The sequence below is a fragment of the Triturus cristatus genome, chromosome 1_2, assembly GCF_964204655.1.
Source record: "Triturus cristatus chromosome 1_2, aTriCri1.1, whole genome shotgun sequence".
Classification (NCBI taxonomy): Eukaryota; Metazoa; Chordata; class Amphibia; order Caudata; family Salamandridae; genus Triturus; species Triturus cristatus.
The window spans coordinates 957,784,910-957,795,420 of NC_140580.1; positions in this window are offsets into that span (position 1 = coordinate 957,784,910).

The following is a 10,511-nucleotide window of genomic DNA, read 5'->3' on the forward strand; positions in this document are numbered from 1 at the left end:
GCACCAGCGGCAATTCATATGTCGATGGTAAAGATTATACAATTTAATTTAACGCATTCATCAAGGAAACAGAGGAGTTTTACAAATAAAGTAAATATTTGCAATATTTTGAAAAATATTTTTGCTTTTGGAAAATATATGTAATTTTACATAAGAAATATGGCTCACAGCAACACAATATGTGTACCAGCTGCATTTCTTAATGAGCCAGGGAAACCAATTATGAAATGGAAGAATTGGTTGAGGGTATTTGAAAATTATTTAGTAGCTATTGATGGAAAAGAATATGAGCCAGAGTGTAAGAAGGCCATTATGTTTGGACTACTAGGAGCTGTAGGTCAAGAGATTTTTGACAGCAAATCTGAGTATGAAGGTACACCAGGTCAATTCATTCCTTTAAATGATTACCAGGAAGCTATTAAACGGATGGAAAAACAGGTTGGTGAAGAACCAAACATAATGATTGGAAGACATAGATTCAGCATGAGGAAGCAACAAAAGAACGAGACAATAGAGGGATACATTGCTTCTTCAAGAGTTTTGGCAACTAAATGTGAGTTCAGATATATGGATGATACATACATAAGGGACCAAATAGTTTTCCATTGTTTTTCTAAACAAGTTCAAGAGAGGTTATTGGCCTGCAGGAACCCTACTCTGCAAGAGGTAATAGACATGGAAAAGGAATTGAACGGTTACTTGAATCTTCCAAAGTTCTTGCAACAGAAGCTGTTCATTCTGCAAATGTTTTTGCATTACAGGAAAGAAAGAAGAAAGAATATAGAAATGAAAAGGGTATTGAAAGTGGAAATGTATATGATAATACATTTATTGTTTGTTATAGGTGTGGTTCTAAGAGTCACAAAGCTGATAACGTATCATGCCCAGCTAGCGGTAAGAAATGTGCCAAATGTTCAAAAGTCGGTCAGTTTTCATCTGTTTGCAAAAATATTAAAAGCACGTTTGTACAAAAAGTTAAAGTCAGCAATGTTGAAGAGTTTGATGAAGAAATGTTTAACAACATTGTTTTAACAGTAGAAGGAAGTACAGGCAGAATAAGAGGTCCTCCTGGTTATGTTAAAATTAGATCAGTCGAACTTCTAATTATGGCTGATTCAGGTTCACCAATAACCATCATTTCAGACAAATCGTTTGAGGAATTATGGGAAGGTAAAGCACTTTTGCAATCTGATGTTAATGCCAAGGCTTTTGGTGAATTTGATATTGTGATGCACGGTTATTTTGAAGACAGCTTCAATTTCAAAGGAAGGTCAATAAACACAAAAACGTATGTAGCAGAAAAAGGAAGGAATATAGTTGGTTGGAAAAATTTGGCCAAACTCGGTATCATCCTAAAACCAGGTGCAGAAGAACCAATAGTTCCGGGCGATATGCTTTGTAAAAGAAGATGTTGCAAGTAAAAAATTGGAAAGCTTATTTTAAAAAATTAATCAGTATTTGAGGACCACATAGGTTGTGTGAATGGATTTGAGCACAAAATAAAGGTTAAAAAAGGTGCCATTCATATAAAGCATAAAGTAAGACCTGTACCGCTTTCAGTTAGGGTTGAATTGAAAAAATGATTAGACAAACTAGTCAGTGAAAAAGTAATTGAGCAAACTAATTCTTCAGAATGGGTTTCGGCAATTGTTATCATTAAAAAGAGGACTGGCGACATTTGTCTATGTGCTGACCTGAGATCTTTAAACAAAAATATCATCATTGATTGTCATCCTAAGCCTAAAATATAGGAAATATTGGCAGCCACTTCTGGATCAAAATATTTTTCGGTGATAGATCTCAAGTCAGCCTACCATCAGGTTGAACTTTCAGAGAATTCAAGAGAATATACGACGTTTGTCACTCCTTTTGGTGCATTTAGATTTATAAGATTACCTTTCGGGTTTGCATCAGCCTCAAGTGTTTTTCAAAAACTGATGGATGTTATGGTAAAAGATATTAAGGGAGTGGAAAAATTCCAAGATGACATACTGATACATGCTAGCATTGGGGAAGAACATTATGACATTTTGGATAATGCCCTTTGTACATTAATGAAATTACAGTTTCACTTAACAAATGCACGATTTTAAACACATAAATTGAGTATTTAGGCCATGTTTTAAGTCCAGAAGGTATCAAACCAAAAATGAATTTAGTCAAAGCAAATTCAGAAGCACCCAAACCAGAGGACAAGCTTTCTCTAAAGTCATTCATGGGTTTAAGTGAGTATTACTCACGTTTTGTGGTTAACTATGCATACAAAGTAGAACCCTTGGGATGTTTGTTACGGAAAGGTGTTAAATACATATGGGGTAAAGAACAAGATGATGCTTTCACTAAAGTTAAGAAAGCCATTATTGAAGCACCTTTGTTGCAAACTTATGATTCTGAGGGTATTAATATTGTGACTGTTGATGCCAGTGGTGTTGGTATTGGAGCAGTAGTCACTCAGAAGGTAAAGGGAAAAATTCAAACAGTTGCTTTTATCTCAAGAAGAATTAACAATGCTGAACTATCTTACAGTACCATCTAAAGAGAAACTTTGGTCAGTGTTTGGGCTGTAGAAAAACTTAAACTGTACTTGTGGGGTAATCACTTTGAGATAGTTACTGATTATGAGCCCTTAATTTTCATGTTGGATGGTACAGGAAGAGGTAATGGCACAGCATCTTCTAGACTCATAAAACTATTAGCAAAACCACAGGAGTTTAATTTTACTATCAAACATATATCTGGTAAAAACAACATTTGTGCTGATTTCTTATCAAGATTACCTATTTCTGATTTTGAATCTGAGGTAATTGAAGACACTGAGTGTGTTGTTTCCAGTGTTGAAAACATTAAAGATTCTGAAGGAGTTATAACAGAGTCAGATTGGTTGGACACGACGAAACAGGATAATATTTTAAGTAAAGTCATGGAATATGTCACGAGTCAATGGCCACCCATTAGATATTTAGGTAGCACTCTTAAACCTTTTCAACAGGTATCTGAAGAATTGAGCATAAAGAATGGTTTGTTAGTCAGGGGAAAATTATTTGTGCCACCAATTAAGTTAAGAAAAAAATTAATAAATCTTGCGCATAAAGGGCATCCAGGTTCAACATCAACAAATAAACTTTTAAAAGCTTATAACTGGTGGCCAGGTTTAGATGCTGATGTTAATGCATATATGGTTATGTGTTCCGAGTGCTTGAAGTCAGATGAACACTGGAAATCCAGTGTAAGTGAGATGGAATTAATCTCTATTCCAAAAATGTCTTGGACTAAAGTTGCAATAGATTTTGCAGGACCATTCCAAATTCTTGAAAGTAATTTCAAATACATAATTGTTTTAAGTGATTACTACAGCAAATTGATTTATTTTGAATTTGTATCTCACATAAATACTGATTGTGTTATACATTTTTTGGAAAAATGTTTCTCTACAGAGGGTCTTCCATCCGTTATTGTATTAGATAATGAAACACAGTTTACATCTCAATAAATGAGGTCAATAAAAAAAAATGGAATTAAACAAGAAAAGAGACCTTTATATTCGCCGAAATCTAATGGTCAAGTGGAACGTGTCAATAGATTTATAAACGAAGGAATTCAACTTGCATTGGCATCCAATTCACCAGTTCTCAATTTCTTTCAGGAAAAAGTTAATTGTTATAATACCACTGTCAATTCAACCACTGGCTACACACCTTTCTTTTTAATGAGGGGAAGAAATGGAAATACTGTTCTCACCCCTAAGTTTTAGAATCTTCGTATAGGAAAAGAAAAGTTAAAATGTTAGATGACACAAACCTGAAAGTTCACCAAAATATTGTTGAAAAACAAATAAAGGAAACAACTTATCATGACACTGTACATAGAGCAGTTAAGAAACATTTTGAAAAAGGAGATTGGGTTATTATTAAAAAACCCATGAAAGTACAGAAAGGTCAATCTATTTATTCTGAACCATTTTTGGTAGAGCAAGTTGCCAGTAACTCTCTTTTGTTAAGAGAAAAAGGATTGTGGGATATGAGTGATGTTATAAAACTCAAACCAGGTCAACACAAACTTTTAGAAAATTCAAAAAACTGTTTGCATCAGGAAGGAGAAGGGTTGTTCTGGTATTATAGTGATTTTGACAAACAACGCAATGTAAATGATTTTATTACAGGACAATCAGAAATTTCAGAAAGAGAAAATGTTAATACAGGACAATCAGAAAGTTCAGAAAGTGAAAATATAAATTCTTCTAAAGATAGATTAGATGATGCATTTGATAAACAACAATATATTGATCTTCATAGTCATTTTAATAACAGAGCTATTGTTTCTCAGGACTCATCTGAGTATATTGCCACTTCATCTGTAAGGGTTTCTAGAATTCCAGATAAATATAAAGATTTTGTTTTGTTTGAGTTTTTAATGAAAAAGGAATATGTTGTACATATGTTTATGTAAATAATAAATCTATGGTAGTCAACTGTTGTCTACTCTGTACTAGCCAACTTTTTGGCTATATCTGTTATGTCTAGAATGTTGAGTTGGTATTTAAATGATGTCATAGAACGTTGTCAGCATTCTTTGCCTCCTCTTTTAACTTCATTATTTCCTGTCTGCTCGCAGGCCTTAATTATAAATAAATTATTTTATCCTAAACTCACTTTGTGACTTCATACTGTCACAACACACACAAGTGACGATACCAACTCATATTTAATTTTTTTTAAAGCCATTGAAATTGGTACAAGCAGCACTAAGGAACACTCAATTTGCAATGTGGTACTTATAGTCTTCTTCATCCCGTTACAAAGCGTTCAAGTTTCCTGATGAGGTATGTCACTATCGTCTTCAGGAAAGTCCATAGTCGATTCCCTTTTAACTCGGTCAGGTTTAGTATTCCCATTATAAACTTTGAACTGCAGATAATAAAAAACAAGCATTTGCAATGCAATAGGTCTCGCATATGCAAGAGTTTGAGCAATTGGCATTGTAAATGGCCAAAAATATCCGAGTAGTTACTGGCTCTGCCATGTGTACGTAGATTATTTCTGATAAGATGGACTGCAGACCAGGTGGCATTTTTGTTGTGTAACTTTTAATGCGTTTTACTTTTAATAAGGATATTGTGCACCTTTATTATGTTCCAACTTATTTGAGTCCCATGAAAGGGGTTTGCATTATTTAAACTTCCCAGGGCAATTAAAACTTACTTCGAACACAAAGGGATTTAGACCCCTTGTGGTACTCTTTGTACTTTTGTCCACTTAGAACGAAGCCGGCCCCAACAACATAGGTCTTCAGTGATCGCTGCTGCGCGGAAACTACATCACAACCGAATCCGTTGCAACCACCCTCGTGAACACTAGTAGTACACTACAAACAGTTGAGGAACAACGTGCAGATCGTAAGGGCAAAAAGCTACCTGCACCCAAAGACACAAACCAAGGTGCTTAATCTCCCCTGGTGCCTAAAATGAATGTGTCTGTAATGTAACTAGTGCTCATGTAAAACACTCCGATGCGCTCAGGTCGAGGTTGCGCTCAATTACACCCCCCCCCCCCCAAAAAAACCAATAGAGGTTGTGAACATGGAAAACGGGAGGGTAGGGAGCAAAGACAACATGAGCAGCGCTCAGAGGTAGGAGAAGATTACAAACACACGCAAAGTAAACAAGAGGCCACAGTGAAGCAAAAAACGTTGCACGGCCACTGAATGTTAAAACATAAAATAGTGCGCCAAACAAACAATCTCTAAACCCAATAGTAAGGCCACATGTAAAGGGGCCAGTCGCCAGTAAAGTTAAAACACACCCACAGGCAGGAAAAAGAGACGCGTTTCACCTATAAATGAAAGCAATTTAGAATGGCACTTGAAACAACAAATTGAAAGCAGCAGGCGTGGTCTAACCCCACAACAGGATTACATCATGCCTCGCAGAGCAGAGCATGCAAGCTGCCTCTAAGCTCGACCTAAAAAAACACTGTGCTAGATCACAAGATAGTCATCTAACATACTAACATTTAAGAACACAAAATCAAAGCTATGAAGTTCCCAAGCTTCACGTACCAGTAGTTAATTCCACCCAAGTTTATTTTTTGCTGTCTGGGAATTGGAATTTTGATTTTGTTGTGGGAGGATTGAATAACACACTTGACGCAAGAAGATCAGAGGAAATTGAGTTCAAGAGCCAATCTTATCCAATTCCTCCAGTTCAATTGTTCTCATTTGCAGCTATCTTGTTACGGTCAAGCTTTCACTTTCAGGTATTAGACAAAATTGGAGATGATGAGGGACATTGCATTAAAATAACAGCTTTGACAAATGTAGTAGGCCTAGCTTGTGTCAGCGCACAAACGTATCCAAAAATCCAACTCATTTGGTATGCCAATGGCTAGGACCAGGTGCGGTATAGTCCCAATACGGACTTTGGTGTTCCCCGACTGGAGCCGTCACTTCTGTCTAAATGATTAAGCTCAGTAGCAGGTGTTAAATGGTGCAGCGCAAAATTGCTCACTCTTTATACATCGCAAATACATCACTAATACTTAATATAATACACAACATGAACTTGCACGTAGCACACGGTGTGGTTTAACGATTAATGTAAGTGTTACACTTCACATCATTATTAAAGAGTGCATTCACTGTAGAATTAGAGAATACTCATATTGTGTGACTGATTTGAAGTCTTGATGAACTGAACTGTCCTTACATAGTAGACAATGTACTTTCTATAAAGATGACATTTGACTTTCATAATGTGTGCTTTATTAACCTCAATAACATTTATTGATTAGCAAACTAAATAGAAACCCTCCTCATATATACAGAATGTGATTTCTCTTGAAACAACAAAGACTTTATGTAATGTGTGCACTAATGTTAAACTAAATGTAGTTCTTAACCATTCTTACACATGATTATCCTAAGGATTTACTGTATGTTACATATAATGTGAATTTAATACACTGGACATTTATATTCATTTGTGTTTAAATGTGGACACTTATATTAAAAGTGCACCACTGAGTTAAATCTTTAAACTTGTCCTGACTAGGCCTGTATTTCACCATGCTGCATAAATGCAGTTTTCCAGTTTTTGCTAACGTGACATTTTTGCAGGTATTCACATGCATTGTTACTTTGAGAATAGATACATTACTGGTCTAGTGATAGAGGAGAAAGCCTGAGAAGAAGACCTTGATGAAAGAATATGAGGAGCAAGAGCGTCAACTGAAAGGCCTATTCAGCAATGTTGCAATTTAACCTGTGCTTGAGAAGAAGATGTCATTCCCATGTCTAGTGTGAGATTTTGCGCGCCCATCCAGGCTTTTCACAGTAACACGTAATCCAAACAGTGATATATGCGTCTGAGTAGACTCATTGCTCTCTGCCCAATGCATTTCGAGTCTCATACGACTCTTCGTCAGGGGTCACTGCAATAAATTAAAAAACAGCTCAATTGACAGTAAACAACAGACCTGAATGAATAACAAAATATATTTCATCGCCATTAATGAACTCACCCCACCCTCTCCTTGACACATGTATAACTTACTAACATACCCATACTATCTGTAAACCCATCCGTCTCCCCAACCCACAAATGACAACGTGACGTCCTTACCCTGAACCTCTCTAAACTCCCCTTTTAACTAAACTATGCAACCCCTCTAAATCCCACGTTTTTTCAATCCACCCACCCAGCTCAAATCCAAACCAAACATAACGCTGTGAATTACCTAAATGAAGGTGGTGTCAGCAATATAGCGTACTCGTGCACCTCTGTCGTTGATTGCAATAATAATGATTTCGCACTACACTTTGCTCACGTCATTTTAAAACCAACGTCACGCCTCCATGCACCAATCATTCGGATTCTCACACCCCACGAACCTAACCCCTCTCAGCTGTGTCTAAATCGCCCGTGCAACAATCTTAAAACTACAATTCCCACAATGCGCATTTCCAAAATTAGTCCGTGTTGTTTCTAAACCAAACCCAATGTTCCCTAACTGACTCTACCCAGCCCTCGAACATTTCTGCAACACAACCTGACATATACAAACTTGAAATGTGCACGTTTAAATAAATCATGCTGTGGCAAACATTTCTAAAACTCAAACGTAAAAAGCGGTGGCCACTGCAAAACAAAAATACATCCGGTCAACTGTTAACTGATCAGTTCTTTCTCATACTGTTCCTTAAATGTTTTCTATAGTGATGAAAACTACATAGGGTCCACTCCAACTTTTCGCTGTCTCTGCTGCGATCTAGGTAACTTAACTCAAGTTTCAACAATTGTTCATTGATGGGGTGCAAATCTCTGTGGGGCGGAAAAATTTGCGAAGCATATACGTGAAAATAGAGGATGCACTCCTTCCCTTTTGTGTGTCCATCGATGTTAGAATTATCTTCATGTAGTGCGTGCGATCAGATTACAGTTGACCGGATGTATTTTTGTTTTGCAGTGGCCACCGCTTTTTACGTTTGAGTTTTAGAAATGTTTGCCACAGCATGATTTATTTAAACGTGCACATTTCAAGTTTGTATATGTCAGGTTGTGTTGCAGAAATGTTCGAGGGCTGGGTAGAGTCAGTTAGGGAACATTGGGTTTGGTTTAGAAACAACACGGACTAATTTTGGAAATGCGCATTGTGGGAATTGTAGTTTTAAGATTGTTGCACGGGCGATTTAGACACAGCTGAGAGGGGTTAGGTTCGTGGGGTGTGAGAATCCGAATGATTGGTGCATGGAGGCGTGACGTTGGTTTTAAAACGACGTGAGCAAAGTGTAGTGCGAAATCATTATTATTGCAATCAACGACAGAGGTGCACGAGTACGCTATATTGCTGACACCACCTTCATTTAGGTAATTCACAGCGTTATGTTTGGTTTGGATTTGAGCTGGGTGGGTGGATTGAAAAAACGTGGGCTTCAGAGGGGTTGCATAGTTTAGTTAAAAGGGGAGTTTAGAGAGGTTCAGGGTAAGGATGTCACGTTGTCATTTGTGGGTTGGGGAGACGGATGGGTTTACAGATAGTATGGGTATGTTAGTAAGTTATACATGTGTCAAGGAGAGGGTGGGGTGAGTTCATTAATGGCGATGAAATATATTTTGTTATTCATTCAGGTCTGTTGTTTACTGTCAATTGAGCTGTTTTTTAATTTATTGCAGTGACCCCTGACGAAGAGTCGTATGAGACTCGAAATGCATTGGGCAGAGAGCAATGAGTCTACTCAGACGCATATATCACTGTTTGGATTACGTGTTACTGTGAAAAGCCTGGATGGGCGCGCAGTATCGATGTGAAACTTTGAAAATAAAAATTCAAGGAGTGACATAACGCTGTCTCTGCAGTGATTAAGTTTGGAAAGAAATTATGGATTAACGCTGGTCTACTAATGAAAAAATGGTTTAAAGTGGAATACATGGATTTACGACAGGGAAATGTTCCCCATTCAGCAGTGCGACAGAGATGGTGCGAGATGAGTGCCTTGTTGCTAACACTTGTATGTAGTACTGTGACTGGGACGGATCACAGAATCTGATCGCACGCACTACATGAAGATAATTCTAACATCGATGGACACACAAAAGGGAAGGAGTGCATCCTCTATTTTCACGTATATGCTTCGCAAATTTTTCCGCCCCACAGAGATTTGCACCCCATCAATGAACAATTGTTGAAACTTGAGTTAAGTTACCTAGATCGCAGCAGAGACAGCGAAAAGTTGGAGTGGACCCTATGTAGTTTTCATCACTATAGAAAACATTTAAGGAACAGTATGAGAAAGAACTGATCAGTTAACAGTTGACCGGATGTATTTTTGTTTTGCAGTGGCCACCGCTTTTTACGTTTGAGTTTTAGAAATGTTTGCCACAGCATGATTTATTTAAACGTGCACATTTCAAGTTTGTATATGTCAGGTTGTGTTGCAGAAATGTTCGAGGGCTGGGTAGAGTCAGTTAGGGAACATTGGGTTTGGTTTAGAAACAACACGGACTAATTTTGGAAATGCGCATTGTGGGAATTGTAGTTTTAAGATTGTTGCACGGGCGATTTAGACACAGCTGAGAGGGGTTAGGTTCGTGGGGTGTGAGAATCCGAATGATTGGTGCATGGAGGCGTGACGTTGGTTTTAAAACGACGTGAGCAAAGTGTAGTGCGAAATCATTAATATTGCAATCAACGACAGAGGTGCACGAGTACGCTATATTGCTGACACCACCTTCATTTAGGTAATTCACAGCGTTATGTTTGGTTTGGATTTGAGCTGGGTGGGTGGATTGAAAAAACGTGGGATTTAGAGGGGTTGTATAGTTTAGTTAAAAGGGGAGTTTAGAGAGGTTCAGGGTAAGGATGTCACGTTGTCATTTGTGGGTTGGGGAGACGGATGGGTTTACAGATAGTATGGGTATGTTAGTAAGTTATACATGTGTCAAGGAGAGGGTGGGGTGAGTTCATTAATGGCGATGAAATATATTTTGTTATTCATTCAGGTCTGTTGTTTACTGTCAA